This window comes from Thalassophryne amazonica, chromosome 12, assembly GCF_902500255.1.
Source record: "Thalassophryne amazonica chromosome 12, fThaAma1.1, whole genome shotgun sequence".
Classification (NCBI taxonomy): Eukaryota; Metazoa; Chordata; class Actinopteri; order Batrachoidiformes; family Batrachoididae; genus Thalassophryne; species Thalassophryne amazonica.
In genome coordinates this window covers 70,472,467-70,490,964 of record NC_047114.1, presented here as the reverse complement: position 1 = coordinate 70,490,964, position 18,498 = coordinate 70,472,467, and the positions used below count along the sequence as shown (strand labels likewise).

General features: G+C 41.0%; 1 protein-coding gene across 1 annotated transcript in view; it reads left to right on the top strand.

The window, feature by feature from the left end:
• The first annotated feature begins 480 nt into the window (after window positions 1-480).
• Window positions 481-18,498, top strand: part of tnr (tenascin R (restrictin, janusin)) — a 306,961-nt gene continuing 288,943 nt past the window's right edge. The window contains 1 exon segment of the mRNA XM_034182776.1: window positions 481-529. The gene's annotated coding sequence lies outside the window, so the exon portion shown is untranslated.

Here is an 18,498-nt window from a genome sequence, read left to right as displayed (position 1 = left end):
CCCTGTTGTGCTTCTTTGTCCCACTGTAGCAAGAAGTCACTCAAGCAGTTTGCAAAATGATGCCAGAAAAAGGCATGAACAGCAAGAGGTGCATTCCTTTAAAATTCCATTCCAAAGGTGTCTACAGCAAAGTGTTGCAGGTTCTGGCGGAAGTAGAGGTTGCAGGTCTGGGTTTGTGGATTCCATTGTGCTTATTGGTGACCTTTCTGCTGTGTATACAGGGCTTATAGGTGGGTGGGGATGGCAGTGGATTAGAGGCTTGACTCTGTGTATGTTTGAAGGGGGATGGGGGAGAAGTCCCACCTGGATGGTCTGTGTTGTATGGGCTTATTTGCAGGTGTATGTACTCCATCTCCTTGTTCAATTTTTAAAAACCAAATACCGTAATTGCACATTCGTTCCATGCAATACCAGAGTAAGCAGCTCAAATCTATAATTAATGTAATGTTAATTGAATCTTTTCGTTTTTTTTGAACAGGTGCAGTCAGACACGGACTGGCAACAAGAGAACAAAGTGTGCACAGAAAAGGTATTTCACACTAAGAAAAACTCATATATGTGGAAATGCATTAATGCATATCCATGTTTTCCCTCGAGCTGTGGTGTTATGTTCAATTTAATGGTGTAATGTTCCTTAATGATTGAATTATTTCCAAAGGCTTATTCTACATCTATCACCCTGGAAAACATTTAATCAGACAATTTGGCCTCATTAAGGTCTAATTTGCACACATGCATTCATCTTAGTACCTGGCTTTCGAATATGAAAATATGATCTATCTATTGATCTATCTATCTATCTGATCTGTCTATCTGATCACTGTCACTGTGCTTTTCTTCATTTGAGATGAGAATAATTTTTGTCTTCTTTGTCCATGAGGGGGAGTGATGATTATATTTGTTTCAAATTGTATATGAACAACTCGAGGTGTTAGCTAGCACCTTGGACAAAAGAGAATAATGCAGTAAATTAATGATACGTTGAGAAAGACTGGCCATACCTTTTTGGACTGCAACTGGGGCAAAGATCATGGCCAACTGTGGATCACTGGGGGTACTGGGGGCCTTGTGGTCATTGCTGGTGTTTTATTCGGAGCAAAACTGTTCACAGACTCTGATTATCCCAGTTGTGTTCCACTTCACATGGCCATACTTTTTACCATTTGATTATATGGACAAATGGCTAATATGACCGTTGAACTTTATAAGTGCATGGATGCTAAGTTCCATCATTTCATACTAAATGTTCAAGAACTCTTTGTTGTGCTTTCTTTTTATGATTTTTTTTTTCGGCAGCAAGGCCAAAAACCAACATTGAATGCCCCTGACCTTTGATCCTTCAGGTGGCACTGCATTAAAAATCAACATCATTGTGTAAAGGATCTTACCGCGGGCTCAGGAGCACTTCAGAAAACCATTGTCAGTTAACACAGTTCATCGCTACATCTACAAGTGAAAGTTAAAACTCTACCATCCGAAGCGAAAGCCATACATCAACAACAACCAGAAACACCGCCACCTTCTCTGGGCCTGAGCTCATTTGAAATGGACAGATGCAAAGTGGAAAAGAGTGCTGTGGTCTGATGAGTCCACATTTCAAATTGTTTTTGGAAATCATGGACGTCGTGTCCTCCTCATAAAAGAGTAAAAAGACCATCCACATTGTTACCAGTCCAGCATCTGTGATGGTATGGGGGTGTCTAGACTTAAACTTTGAAGAAAAAGTGGGTTCACATTTATCCTGAGATCTGCCAAAGATGACTATGGGGATTCTGACAATAAACATGTGCATTCAATTTATCTTTATGTACATCTTAAACCCAAATATTATTGTTTGCACCAGTGCAGTTGGTGGTGTCATTGGTGAACCAGAAACTGAGTGATCCTTCTCTTTGGGTATTCTTTAAAATGAAACATACTTGTGTATTGTTCTGTTAGCTTTTGACTTTCTGAGAAACCCAATTTTTTTCATGCAGTACACCTACAATTTGGGGAGTGGGGGTGGCAGTTTTGGTGATGAGTCTGGAATAAAAATCTAGAGGAAATGCTGGGATAACAGTTACACCAGTGTGAATTTTTACACACTGGTGAGCCATGGAAGTTAAAATGTTCCTCGGAAAATTTCACACCAAAATTAGTTACAACCAGTAATTCTCAATGCTTGAATATACAATATATTTATATTATTGCGATTATATTATATCTGCCATATATACATACTCAAAGTGAGCTATGTCCCTCATAAAACAGTCTGATTTATTTTTGTACACACAGTTTCTGATAAAAGCAGTACAGATGATATTGTTTATTTAGTGGTTCAATTTGGTGCATAACATGCAATCTGATACAATTCTGTTCTTTTAATGACATTAAAATAGAGCCATTGACCGGTTATTGTGCATTTAGGTCAATTCAGGGGACCATGTATCAATGTAGTTGTATTCTTCACTTGAAAATCAAGTTCCAGTTTGTATTGATGAATTGTTACACACCCAAAATACATAAGAAGGCATGTTTCATGCTGGTACTCATCTCAGAATTCCATCGCGTAAAGTGGATGAGAGTCAGTGACTCTCTCTGGATGGGACACCAGTCTGAAGCAGGTTAATTCCTCAACCAAGGCCAGTAGTCATTTACAGCTGGTCGGACTCAGACAATACAGATGATGTGTCTTTTCCAAAGATGCAGGTAGCGTGAGTGGAAAATGAAGCCAGGTCTCCATATTTGTACACACTGTGCTACCTGCTCTAATACATACATACATACATGTGACTTAGTTGCAAACACCTTTGCAACTTTTCCAACCATTTGCAATCATCTGAATAACTGCAAGAGTTAATGTGTCAATCCTCTGACAGCTATATGAAAAGAACATTCATAAACATAATATAACAGGAACAATGATGATCACATGACTACGTATTACTATAATAATGGTCACAATATTAATGTACTAACAGCATTTTTGAATGGCAATATGTACATGTAGTATTTTAATGCAAGTCAGCATGATGTGTATATAAAAAATAATGAGAACATACTCGTCTGTGATTACAGTGCTGACTGAGCAAAAAAAAAAAAAAAAAATCACTTGGTTTAATCTAATTTGGCTGTTAGCCTGGTCTGTAGCAGAATATGTCTGTAGTAATTTATTTGCTGTCCCTTTCATGTATTTGAGTCACATCTTCAACTGAGCCAGGATAACTGGATAATCCTGGTGAAATTAACCCTCAGTTATCACTGTGCAGTTTTGTTTGTCAGTTTGTCATTAAAATTCAATCTCATCTGATTTCATCCCAATTACAAGTGCGTAAAGCAATTTTAGTCTAATAATCCCTTTCATGCTTGTTGAGCTTTTACACTGAATTGGTTGTGATTTCACCCCATACCCATTGTAATTCATATGGACATATTCTTTCTTGCATATATACAGACACACATGCGCATGTGCCCATATGCATGCATGTATTTTCCAATGCATGTGCAGTAAATGCGTGGAAAAATCTATCCATGACAAACACAACATGCACAGTTGAGTATGTCCGAGATTAAGAATGACCTTCGTATCTATAATTCATTCAAGAATCTGTGTCCAATTAGATGTTAATAACAAGATGATCTTCAGGATTTGATTCAATCTTCTGACATAGCTCTGGGATCTAAGAAAACAGGTACATGACTGACTACATTGTTCAGATGCATAGATTAGTAAACTGTTCCATACATCATGCAGATTATAGACACATCTCCACACTATTTAACTCCAAATCATAAAACAACAAGAGCTGAACAATAACCATTTTGACATCCATAACATCAAATAAAAAATCCCAACACCAAATAAATGGAAATCATACAAAGCAAATAAATTATTTTAAAACGATTTCTATTCATGATCAATTTCAGCAATAAAAACAAATGTGTTTTTGGTTTGCTCTTAGATGCTTCAACAGACGTCTGAAGTTCTGATACCAACAGGAAGATTCTTCTACAAATTCAGAGCACACAAAGCAAAACCTCTAAAGGCTGCTGGTTTATTTTCAACCTTTGGAATACAAAATAATCCCACTTCCCGAGACGAGACGACGTGAGATAGTACCTAAGGCTCTTTCACTTGTGTGAAATCAGTAGGTTCACAACCATTCAGAGCCAACAACAGCACCTTAAAATCTGCTCTTACATTCCCAGAAAGGTTATGTCGGGAGGTGAATACAGATCTGATTGGATCAAATCTCATATTCAAAACTATCATCCATGTTTTGAATTTACTTGGAATACCCAGGCCTGTGTTGCATTCATTAATTTTCGCTTCCCGCTTATTCCAATTAAGGGCTCCCGGGGTGGGGGGTGGGGCGGGGGGGTGAGCCTATCCCAGTGATCATCAGATGAGGCTCTGGACAAGACTCCAGTCTATCACAAGCCCACATACAGTATAGACAGACAAATCTTTCAAACCTATATCAAGTGAAACTTGATCCAGAATCCAGATCCAGATCTGGATCACCTACAGAATTTTGTGGAGTCTTCCATGCCCTAATATGTATCTGTTGTGCAAATTTGGTGAGAATCTGTGCAGTAGTTTTGATGTAATCCTGCTAATAGTAATGATTCAGAGCCTGTATATAGTGAAACGTGATCCAGAATCTGAATCTGGATCTGGATCACCTCCAAAATTTAATGGCGTCTTCCTTGGCCTAATGTATATCTGTGGTGAAAATTTCGGCAAAATCTGTGCAGTAGTTTTGACATAATCTTGCTAAAAGTCAGATAGACAGACAAATAAATAAACGCAGATGATTTTATCATGTCCTTGGTGGGTGTAATAATCAGGTGTGACTTGAGTAGGTAGATGTGGTAAACATGGGACAATATGAGTGCATCCATAATCTGCCATTAGTGGCAGAGTTCTGCCTATCGTGCAGGTCAACTCTTGACCTGCCCTGCTTAGGCTGTTTGCTGTTTGACCTTTTAGTTCGGAACTGGAGAAGAAATTTACAGTTAAAAATTAAAATCCAAGTTCAAGCTTTAAGGGATAAAGAGGTGAATGACTGGAGGAGAAAAAGAATATGAGCCTCACAACCAAAGAGAAACAGACACTCAGGCGTGCAGACATTCACTCAAAGTGAAAGAAGAGAGACTGAGATAGCAAAATGAGCAGCACGGGTGAAGAAGGGAGGCAAAAGTGACAGCGCTGGAAGCCTTTGATCTTGAGGTTCTAATCAATGGGGATTATGGTCCGTGTGCCTGTGTCAATCCTGATTATGCAGCACCAGGAGACAGCGGTGCATCCAGGAGCTGAAAAAACAGTAGCTCCCACTCTGATGAGATCTTGAGCACATCTTTGTCGAAATGCATCTCGGCAGACGTCATAGCTGCCAGACAGGATGCAGACTGTGGTGATGGATGCTGCTTTTAGGAAGTGCTACAAAGTGAGAGAACAAACCCAGCATGTAAATGTAATTTCTGTCACACCCAAAGGCAGTCTATAGAGACAGCTGTCACACATAATCACAGTTCCACGTTGTGACTCTGCTACACCACTTCGATTCCATGACAGGGAGTAAACACTGAAGACACAACACATGAAACACACCTAAAGTGCAACGCAAGATCACACACATGGCAGATGTACCTTAAAAAATGTTTGAGGCTAAAATTCTTTTTTTTTTTTTTTTTTTTTTTGCCACAATAGACTGTTTGCTCCAAACTTGTCTGCAGAATACAGATCTCACTGTTTCACTGTCATGTCTTCAAACCAGACTTTGACGTACAGGGAATTCTGTTTCTTAAGCTCACAGTTACTTTCCTCATCATAAGAACAATGCAAACCATGCAATGCTGTTTTCATCCAAAGCAACTGTTACCAGAGTCTGTATCTGAATTTATATAGCACTCTGCAAAGGCTTGAGGCACATTTAATGTGCCTGGAAGTTAAATAATATAAAAAAAAACAACTTCTAAAAATCTTATGAGTGAACATCTTCTGAGCGAATATACGAGGTCTATTAGAAAAGTATCCGACCTTATTATTTTTTTCAAAAACCATATGGATTTGAATCACGTGTGATTACATCAGACATGCTTGGACCCTCGTGGGCATGCGAGAGTTTTTTCACGCCTGTCGGTTACGTCATTCGCCTGTGGGCAGTCTTTGAGTGAGGAGTGGCCCACCCTCTCGTCAATTTTTTTCATTGTTTAGGAATGGCTCAGAGACTGCTGCTTTGTTTGATCAAAATTTTTTTAAAACTGTAAGGCACAACTGAGTGGACACCATTCGATAAATTCAGCTGGTTTTCGGTAAAAATTTTAACGGCTGATGAGAGATTTTGGTCTGGTAGTGTCGCTGTAAGGACGGCGATCTGCGCTTCAAGGCGGCAGCGTCTCACCGTTTCAAGTTGAAAACTTCCACATTTCAGGCTCTGTTGACCCAGTAAGTCGTCAGAGAACAGAGAACTTTCAGAAGAAGTCGGCATGAGGAGTTTATTCGGACATTCCATTGTTAACGGACATTTTGTAATGAAAGAACGTGCGGGCAGAGTCGCATGTCGGGCCGGACCCGACACCGGGGGGTCGCGACAGGAAAAACACCTCCGTTGGAAAGCTTAACGGGCAAGTTGCAACATGCCCAAGCTGTTAAACAATTTCTCAGTTACTCACTTGTTGAAAGCCATCAAAAGCCGCCTGAATTTTACAAATGGTTTTCAACACGGAGGTGTTTTTCCTGTCGCGGCGCACACAGATTTGCCGAGTCATCACAGAAATGACTCAGCGAATTTGTGCGCACGTCTTTCATTAAAAAATGTCCTTAAACAGTGGAATGTCCGCATAAAGTCCTCATGCCGGCCTCTTCTGAATCTTCTCTGTTTTTCACGACGTCCTGGGTGAATTAAGCCTTAAATTAGGATGTTTTCAGGTCAAAACAGGCCGACGACGGCGCATGGAAGCGCTGCACGACGTCCCGCTCCGTGGGAAGTCCTTACACCGACAGAAACACCCCATAATCTCTCATCAGCCGTTAAACTTTTCACCGAAAACCAGCTTAATTTCTCGAATAGTGTCCACTCGGATATTCCTCACAGGTCCAGAAAAAATTTTGATAAAGCAATGCACGCCGTCTCGAGCAGCGTGTGAAACAAAGGAATTCAGCCGAGAGGGCGGGACCACATCTCACTCAAGGCCTGCCCACAGGGAAATGACGTCACCGACACGTGTGAAAAAACTCACGCATGCGCACGAGGGTTCAAGCATGATTGGTGTAATCGCACGTCATTCAAATCCATATAGTTTTTGAAAAAATAAAAAGGTCGGTTTATTATCTAATAGACCTCGTAGAAGATGTAAAGTGAGTGACCACTTTTCACTTTTGACAAAACAGAATTTCATTCTAAAACTATGTAATATCTTTTAGGCGGTCATGTTATAGGAAAACTAAGTTATATTTAATGATATATATAGCCAATAGGCCTCTGTGTGTGTATGGTTTCAGTCACAGAGAAACTGGGAAGAGTTAGCATTTGCCATTTGGTATGCTTATGTATTTTGGGTCAAGGATGAATGCTGTGAAAATGGAAAGTTGATAGGACTAATATTTTTCGAGATATTATTGATTGAGGCACTTGAGACCTTGAGGCCTTGTGCCTCAAGTCCTTGCCTCAAGTGGAGGAGTTTAGGTATCTTGGGGTCTTGTTCACGAGTGAGGGACGGATGGAGCGTGAGATCGAAAGAAAGATCGGTGCAGCGTCTGCAGTAATGCGGTCACTGTATCGGACCATCGTGGTGAAGAGAGAGCTGAGCAGGGGGGCAAAGCTCTCAATTTACCGATCAAACTATGCTCCGACCCTCATCTATGCTCATGAGATTTGGCTCATGACCAAAAGAGCTGGATCTGCAGGGTGGCTGGGCGCTCCCTTAGAGATAGGGTGAGGAGCTCGGTCACTCGGGAGGAGCTCGGAGTTGAGCCGCTGCTCCTTCACGTCGAAAGGAGCCAGCTGAGGTGGCTCAGGCATCTTTTCCGGATGCTCCCTGGACACCTTGCTGGAGAGGTTTTCCATGCATGTCCCATTGGGAGGAGGCCCCGGGGAAGACCCAGGACACTCTGGAGGGACACCTTGCTGGAGAGGTTTTCCATGCATGTCCCATTGGGAGGAGGCCCCGGGGAAGGCCCACGACACTCTGGAGGGACTATGTGTCTCGGCTGGCTTGGGAACGCCTCGGGGTTCCCCCAGAGGAGCTGGGGGAGGTGTGTGTGTGTGGATCAGGAGGTCTGGGCGGCTTTGCTTGAGCTGCTGCCCCCGTGACCTGACTCCGGATAAAGCGGAAGAAAATGGATGGATGGATGGATATTATTGATTGTAGCTAACAACATTGAAACAATGTATATTGTGCTGCAATGCACCATGGTAGTCCGGGGGTTTGGGGTTTTAAATATTCTTATTGTGATTCATGTTAGTTTAACAGTATTCTTAATGTTATTAATTCATTGCATTTTTGTAGTTCAATTGGTTTGGTCAGTTAAGTTAAGTGTCATGTTGCCATTACTATTAGTAAAAAGTGTACTGTGTTTGATGTCTTTGGCCACCGTCTCTGCATGTGGGTGTGTAAAAATAGAACATCTGCTTCAGGCAGAATACAAAAAAAACCCCCAAAAAGCTCCACGTGCATGTGTATAACTTTGATCGCGGACAAAATGGGGAGAGCATTGACAAAATCAAGTTGATTAAGGATAAAATTCCACCCTCCCTGTGTGGTACTTCTACTGTTATTGAGCCTGTTCCCAGTATTTGGTCTTCATATAGGGATGTGACACTTGCTGATATTTCGGCATTGGTGAGCAAGATGAAACCTTCCTCTTGCTCATCGGACATCCTTCCCTACAGGCTCTTTATTAAAGTATTTGAGGTAAATGGTCCGTGTGTTATTTGAATGGTAAATCTTTCTTTGTCCACCGGTGTGTTTCCCAGTGCTTTCAAGCATGCCATAGTGTTGCCTCTACTGAAAAAAACAGGTTTAAATCAAATGGAGCTAAGTAGTTTTAGACCTATTTCTAAGCTCCCATTCCTGTCTAAGATCCTTGAGAGGGTGGTTTCAGACCAACTGACACTCTTCCTGGATGAATAACATCCATGACAGGTTTCAGTCCGGTTTTCGTAGACAACACTCTACGGAAACGGCTCTTTTGAAAGTGTCCAGCGACATTATGATGCTGATGCTGGGAAATCCACCGTGTTGGTTCTTTTGGATTTGTTCTCTGCCTTTGATACTGTTGACCACCAGGTCCTGCTGAATAGATTGAGGGATCATGTCGGACTGTCGGGGTCAGTTCTTCTGTGGTTTTTCTCATATCTGTCCGGGTGTAGCTTTAGCGTTTTTGCTAACCAGATAAGGTCAGAGTCTGCGGACCTGTTATGCGGAGTCCCTCAGGGTTCTGTATTTGGCCCCATTTTGTTTTTATTGTACTTGATCCCTTTAGGTAGGATCATTCAAAGATTTACTGATGTCTCTTACCAGTTATTTGCGGATGACATCCAGCTTTACTGCTCCTTTAAGCCATGTGAGATTAAGAGGCTTGATTCCCTCCTCCATTGTTTGGCGGAAATAAAACAATGGCTAATGAATAACTTTCTTCAGCTCAACGCAGACAAAACAGAGACATTGGTTATTGCCCCTGATGCCCATATTCCAGGTATTCAGCAGTACTTGGGAGACCTGGGCCAGTCTGCTAAATCATGTCTTCGAAACTTGGGTGTCATCTTTGACAAAGACATGTCTTTGGTACAGCATTGGAAACAGCTGACGAGGAATTGCTTCTTTCAATTAAGAAACATCTCTAAGCTCAGGAAAATGGTGTCTCGAAATGATTTAGATCTTATTATTCATGCTTTTGTGTCAACACGTTTAGACTACTGTAACAGTTTGTTTTCATGTCTAAACAAGAAGGAGTTGCATCGACTGCAGTTAGTACAGAACTCTGGAGCGAGAATTCTGACACAAGCTAACAGGAGGACTCATATTTCCCCAATTTTAAAGGAGCTTTATTGGCTGCCAGTGTCCTTCAGGATCAATTTTAAAATTTTGGTTTTAACCTTTAGAGCTCTACATGGCCAGGCGCCTCCTTATATCTGTGACCTCATCCAGCCTTATGCCCCTGCCAGGGCATTGAGGTCTGTGGACCAAAATTTGTTGATGGTTCCTCGCACCCGTTTTGCAACCAGAGGAGAGTGATCCTTCCAGGCTGTTGCTCCCAGGCTTTGGAATGGTCTCCGCTCTCTCTGCGCTCACTGGACTCTGTCGTCACTTTTAAAAGCCAACGTAAGACCTTCTTTTTTACACAAGCTTTTGCTTAGCTTTTGGGCTGCTTTGCTATCCTATGTTATGTTTTTAAATGTCTCGGCCATTGTCTGATGTATTGTGTGGTGTACTGTGCTTTTATGTTGTGAAGCACCTTGTGTGTCTTGTCTGTGAAAGGTGCTATATAAATAAAATTTACTTACTTACTTACTTACTTAGCTGACATTTAATTTGCTGTTTGGTATATTTATTTATTTTGGGACAAAGATGAACACTGCCAAAACAGGACATTGATAGGTCTAATATTTTTGGAGAAACTATGAATAATACTGAGCAACAGTGAACAATGGACATTGATAATTACATTCTGGACTCACTTGCCATTCCAGCAGGGGGCAGTAAATTATGTATGTATTACAGCATACATGTGTGGGTTTATTTAGTGAGTTAAATGTAAGTATATAATATAACTGTAAATACACAGATGATGCAATAAAGTGAAAACACTTATTTCCATTGTGGTCCATTTAAAAATCAAATGACAAAATAGAAGTAATAATAAAATTAAATATTAATAATAATAATGGGAATAATAATAATAATAATAATAATAATAATAGTGTGTATGTGATAAGAAGAACCTAAACAATTTATAAAAACATTAAGACAGTAAATGAACATTAAAAACTTACATAATTAACATTATGAGGTTTGAATTGTTCTTCTAAAAACTGTTGAGGTCGAAGGTGTAAGGTTAAGATAACATAAGATAAACTTTATTGTCCCTCTCTGGGAAATTTGTCTTGGGACGAAGCACAGGAAGCTGCCACATACAGACACCAAGGATAACAATGTTGTAAAAAACATTGTGGACTCACATGCTATTTCAGCTCATTATAGAAACTTTGCATAATTTATTGTTACCTTTGAAAAATGTTATAAACACTACCCAATCTAGAGCCTGTGGAGCCCCACAGCCAACATGCTATACATATATAAAGAGATTAACATCAACTGTCTTCTCTTCATGCTTTGAGCCCCTTCACACATAACACGAAGTTAGGCAAAAGAAACAGGAACCGGCCGAAAAACTGCAAAAAACAAACAAAATGGGGAACCGCAAAATTTTCCACCTGCTGTCGGGAGGGACACACAGTCAGATAGGCGTGAATAATATGCAGCAACAGTTTTGTGCACGAACACAGTCCATGCACCTGAAACGTGTGACATCACATCGTGCTGCTGCTGTGGGGGGAAAAAACCCTCCACACACCAAAAAACAAAAACACCACAATTTCTAATATAATTTCTAATATTTAATGCTTCTCATTGAGAGGACAATACAAGTATGATCCTTCTGTTCCTCTGTATATGACCCATGGTCATAGATGTCAAGTCATGAAATCACATCATGTCCACATCTGCTGGCACTGTGTGTCCAGCTGGCCCCACGTGTCCAGTGAATGAAGGACGCCGCGTCATGTGGACCATAGCTGATGACACGGTCGCTCAAGCTCGTTGCAAAGGCAATATGTGTTTTTATGTATTTCCACGTGAGGACAGCATGCTCCTCACAGTGGAGTGTTGTAAGGTGATGTCCTTCATATCACAATATGTGTTCTCCAGCTGTGACTTATGAGTCCACAGATCCCAACAGCAGCAGCTGGTACAGACATGCCCACCTTACTGAACGAACTCACCTCAAAGACAAAAGTCTCACTCTGTTACTTTTTATGTTTATTTATTTTATGTATTTGTTATGTAATTATGTATGTACTTATTGTTGTATGCATTTATTTAATTGTCCTGTTCTCTGTGTTTTTAATTTAACACATGGTGTGCACTGAGCCACTGTCAGCTGGAACTGACCACAGCACGATGAGCAAAGCGATCATACATGATTGAGTTCACGCCTTTCCCCATGTTGCATTTTTTTCTACTCTTTCTGTCTGTCATGTGGAGTACAGTGTATATGGCGGAAGGTTCATTAGCCTGGTTGGCCAACTGATAACAAAGTTCACACCGTGCTGTGTACGCTCAGACATGGCTGGCCAGTCCCCACGTGATCTTGTCTGTACGTAATTATCAGCATGTTATGAGAGCATGAGAGGCCACCCATACATGAGCATTACGTGGAGTGTTGTTCATGTTTTTGATGGCACGACATATGTCCTCCAGTTGAGTTGCGAGTGCACAGCAGTCAGCTGTTCCAGCTGGACATTACAACTGTCCAGATGCGTGCTGCGCTGGACAACAGTCACACTCCAGCCACCTCAGCGACACCTGAAAATGTTGGAACATGGCATGGGGGACAATGACACACTCCCGACAACATGTGTCGCGGGGGGAAGCACACACTTGCATGTCACATGTGCCACAGGCACACTTGCATGACATATGTGTTGCTTGGTTACAGCACACTCGTTAGTTTTATGTGGTGATGTGGAGTAAAGTAATTGTTACCAGGGAATTTAGTCCCATCCAAACGTGCCATGTCAGTAAAAAACACGGAGTATGTCAGTAAACTTTACAGCGAATTTTACCTTCTGTAAAACGGTCAGGAGAAACTACTGTAGGTAATATTAATCCCGTGCAAATGCGACCCTCAGTAAAAATGTAGGTAGTATTTCATCACATCCTTTTTTAAAATACTTTGCCGCACTTTTAAGAGCATGGAGGCACTTGAAGAAGCACTCGGTTTTGTGGGCAGTCACAATTGTTGGACTTTTTTAACTAGTCATGAACGCATACGCCGAAGACCAGTGAAAAGACTTCAAAGACTTTTATCATTTGTGCAATGACCTCTCCCCTCTCATACGCCCACAAAACACTGTCATGAAGAATCCTGTACCTCTTGACAAAAGAGTTGGGATTACACTTTATAAATTGGCAAGCAATGTTGAATTTCATGATGCTCAAATTTATTTGGAGTTGGCATCAGCACAGCATGTGACATATTTTGGGAGGTGTGCAAGGCACTTTGCCAAATTAAGAAAAGATATGTCATAAGGCCAAGAAATGAGGCAGACATGCAGGACATTATTGATGGGTTTGAAAGAAAGTCTGGATTCCCAATGTGTGGAGGTGACCTTCTGCATATCACACAGACTATTACAACCACAAAGGTTGGTACAGTGTGCTACTTCAAGGGCTTGTGGATTCCAACTACAGATTCCTTGATTTTGATTTTGGATGGCCAGGGAAATGTCACATGATTCTTTTGTTTTTGAATGTTCACACCTTTACAACAAGTTGGAAAATGGAGCCTGAAAAGAAAAGATGATTAATGGGGTTGAGATTCCAGTTGTGATTGTGGCTGATTCTGCATACAGTTTGTCTGAGACCATGATGAAGCCTTTACCGAGAGGGCACAGCAACACCATCTCAACGATGCTTCAATGAGCACCTGAGTCGGGCACGCATACATGTTGAACATGCATTTGAACGCCTTAAGGGGAGGTGGCGGACTCTGATGAAGAGGAACGACTCAAAAACCTGCAATCTAAAATATATAGTTACAGCATGCATTGTCCTACACAACTTCTGCGAGAACCTCAAGCTGCAATGCAACACTCCACCACACACAGACAGCTGTGAAACATTTGAGCAGCTACAGGGAGAAATTAATGATGACACACAAATACAAGAAGAAAATAATGGAGAACACACCCGCATGGCTTTAGAGGTCTTTATTAATCAATTGTCATAAAAAAGATGAAACAAAAACAAAATATCCAGCTCAAACACATGCCAAAAATGTGAAAATATTCAAAATGTAAACATTTACCACACTGCAACACAGTGGCTGCAACAGTTCTGTTAAGTTCTTCAAGTAAATGAAAAGAGTGCTTATCTTATGAACTCTTTTTTAGCATTACAAATGAACTTTCCAGTTTAATCATTTTTTCTGCATAGTTTAACAAAAAACAATTAAAAAATCCTAAGTTTAAGGAAACAAATGAACAATCTCATCCAAAATAAACGTTTTGGACAAAAGTAAATGTTTCTTGTATTTTTTTTTTGTAATAAAGTTGAATAAAAGTAAAGTGCAAGAACAAAACAAAAAGATTTCTTATATATCAAAACAAGGAGAGCTTATTAAAGGGGGGAAAGAGTGCTGTGAGTGCTGTGATACAGCTGAGGCACTTGGAGCTGGGGCCTCTCAAGATGCTCAAGGTAGATAGATGGATACGGACCATAATTGAACTGAGTACCTTGAGGAATGGTCATTTGCCGCCACTGAAAAAACTGCATCATGAATTCCCTTGTCTCTTTTGCATGGCGCTCATCAGTCTCCAATCTTCTCATTTCAAAATCAAGGCAATGCTTCTGAATATCCAGGCGGTTCCTCTCTACTTCTTTCTCCCACTCTGGCCTCTCCCTCTCGTAATGCATGCGGTCCAAACCTGATGAAGCTTTATGCTGGAAAATGCAGTCCAGACCCTTCTCCCATCACCTGTGCCTTTTTCCCCTTCCGTTTACGACTCCCTGTGGTAACAATGAAATTGAGATAGACACATCATCATTATTTTTTTTTAGTAGAATTGCTTAGTGAATGAATTCTATCTGAATGTATTAAATTGACAGACACATTAATTCACAGTAGAGTTATTTATATTAAATGAATGTCAATTCAAATTTATTTGAAATTGCAGGTGGGCATAAATGAGTAAATAGAAGTTGTAAACAGACTTACTACTGCTTGGTGGTAGTTGTGATGTACTTGGAGTTGTGGGCTCTGGAGCATTGCTGGCTGCACTCTCCTCACCACTGGGAGTACTGGATCTGTTTTGGTCTATTGAGGTTAGCGTAGAATCCTGTTCAGGGTTACTCAGAGTGCTAAGCGCTGTAAGGACAAAAACATAATTACACTTAATGCATTTTTAGAAGGGTAGCAAAATTTTATATTTTTTTTCAAAACAATGGACCCATTTACCAGTCCATACTGAATGTTGTCATCCGCCGTTTTCAGGTTTCAAATCCCGCAAAACCTCGAAGAGTTCGCCACGCTGCGAGATCTCAGTAACATTGACAACTGCATCGAGACGATCTGCACTTTAACCGCTGCACATGGACAACAGCATTAACATTGCAACATAAAACTATTTTTATATTGTGCCTAAAACTCTCGTGAATATATTCTCTGGGTTTATAGACGTTGTTATTGCGTTTGTTTTATGTAAACATGCGAGAATCACAGGCTGTCTCTCCGTTATTTTCAATTGGAGCTGCTATGAGCTACACTTGCTTCCTGATCATGTCGTTCTGGGGGAAAGTGAAGTTTGCTTTTTAACATTTTGATTATTGTTCTTTATAACACTGTCATCTTTGTTCCAGACTAATATATATAATGTGTCTGAAATTTGGTTTGCGTTTATTAAATTCCACGCAGATTAAACGTAGCACACACGGATTATTTGTTACCTCCGCCAAGGAGGTTATGTTTTCGGTCGCGTTTGTTTGTTTATCTGTCTGTTTGTCAGCAGGATAACTCAAAAAGTTTTGAACGGATTTTGATTAAATTTTGTGGAGTGGTTGGAAATGACAAGAGGAACAAGTGATTAAATTTTAGTGCTGATCCGGATCACGATCCAGATCCTGATGCTAACGCTTTAGCGTGTCTATGGCATTTTCAATGTTAAAAGTTAGCATTAAGCAGTTGCAGCTGGCATCACGTTCGGGTGCATTTGTTTTCAGTTTGTAATATTTCTTACATTTATTTTTGTTTATATATTAATAATTTAATGATTATTATATACAATTTTAGAGAAAGAGACAAAGAAATAGATATATGAATTAAAAAATTCATATATTTGCAGTTTAGTTGAATAATAAATTGAATTTTGTCTCTTATTTGTTTTTGTCTATAAGCACATGCAATATCAATATCAGTGCTCAGATGACAGTAGCTTCTGGGAAAGGTGCAAGTTGCAATAAACTGTGATGCCAAGCGCTAAGGATACATGCTATCCCGTCACATCAGATGAAACTTTTTTTACTGCTGAGCAGACATCATTGTTAGACTTTTTTAGGTTCAGTGATTCCATGGCGTGTAGATGTTATGGCGTCAGTGACCCCATGGCCTTGGTGGAGGTTTGCACTCTCTGAGTGCTTCTACTTATAATTGTTTTAGCAAGTTTTCAGAGTATCATGCATGCAGTCTCTTATTAATGTGATGAAAAGCATAAAAAATACATTTTGTAGTATAATATTAATTTACAATTGTACTCATGTGGATTCTCTATGTTGTTGACTGCAGCTACTATCTGGCGTGCAAGGGATTATGGGATACATGAAAACCCTGGATTAGCTAGTTTTCTAAATGCTTGTGACATCTATAATTAATGAATACCAGTAACATAAGTGGAAAAACATGAAAACAATAAAAAAACTTAATAGCCTAGCTTCTGCTTACCCTCCGATTCGGACTCATCCCCTGTACATGATCTTCGCCTGGGTTTGTTATGGGTCGGGACCCTAAAGAGAAGAGTTCAGTTATGGCATTGCACAAGAATCAGCAAGCTAGCTAGCTAGTGTCTTTCAGACAAATTAACTAATTAATTAATTAACTTATTCTTACCCCATACTGCATCCATCTCTTCAAAATAGGGTGACTTCATGGGATCTGAGCCACTCTGTCGGTTGTGCTTTACGCTGTCTCTATAGTTCCTCTTCAAGTACTCTATCTGCTCTTTTAGCTTTACCCACTCACCAAAATCTTTGCAGACTTTTGGACATTTCTTAACAACCTTGTGATATATTTCTTCCCATATGGTGTGGTTATGCACCATGCTTTCAAACATTCGTTGAAAGCGCCGTTCTCCCCACACAGATATTAAATAGAGAGTTTCCTCTCCAATTTCTTGTCTTAGCATGCTTCGCTCCACGTCTTGTCCCTGTCAGTGCCATGTTTATTGTAGTCAGAAAAACAAGGAAAAGCATTACGTACAGAAAGTTACGTAGCACGCATATGCCAGCGAAGGGGTGATGGCAGGGTTTACTCCACCCATGTCTGGTGACATTATGGAGATTTCCAGTCCCGTGTGAATTGGACATTTTTATTACAGAGATCCCATGGTAAACAGTAATTACCCTGCATCCCCCTGTAAAACTAATCCCATCCAAATAGGGAGTTTAGACATTGTGGGGCCATTCGAATGTGGTCGCCTGCCCTCTACTCTCGTGCCAGCTACGCGAATAGCCCCACCTTTTCTAAGTGCCCCGTGATTGGTGTTGGATATTTGTGGATGGCACCTGGACTCCAGCCGACTCCAGCTGAGAGTGGGACGACTGGCCACTCGCACGGTATTTGATAATTTTTTTGGCCGCTTGTGTGAAGGCTGCCTTGATGGAGTCATTCAGCTACTGTTTGACATGGACGATGATTTTATGCAGCTGCTCGGCCACTGTACGATATGTCCGACCTGCGTACAACATGCCATTCAAATGCTCCGAACATGATCAAATGGAAGTGCAACCTTTTCATGCCCATCGTTCGAATGGGTTTTGAGTGGCATGCGAATATAGAGTGCATGTGCCTTGCATGAATGAATGTGGCCACTGCTGTACTAGGCATTCGAGTGCAGCGCTGATTTCCCACGAGTGCCATTCGAGTCCTCCTTCGTGCACCATTCTGCCTCAACTGTGTTATGTGTGAAGGGGCCTTTTCATATGCCATTCAAAAAGTAAGTACTTTCAGGTTCTCCCCTGGCGGTCACAACAGCAGATGCACATATTGATTTGGCGCTGACATAGAGAATGGGAAGAGGTGGTCTTGAACCAGCAACCTTCTGTGCTGGAAACAAGAACACTAACCACTGTCCCTCCACATGATATGTCAGTATGCTTATCAAAATTAATAATAGTAAAGCCCCCATCACACATAGCAAGAATGTGCCAGATGCATGCCCGATATGGAAAATATTGCCATAATCTGATGCAGTCGGGAGGAAAAGAGGTGTGGTCTGCAGTGTCAAAGCGCAGACAGACTGCCTCGTCCACACCTGTCAGATCGCATCCAGAGCGCATGTAGAGTAGTGTCAGACGGCCATAAAAAGCGCTGCAGACTGCCCGATCTCCAAATGTCTGGATGGCAAACACGGGACACACACATGTGTGTGTGTATGGATAATGCTGCGTGGGCCGCTAAGCGTGCGCGTGGGGTTTCGAAGATTGCTGGCAGTTGGGCCATGCACTCCGTCAGATGGAGTG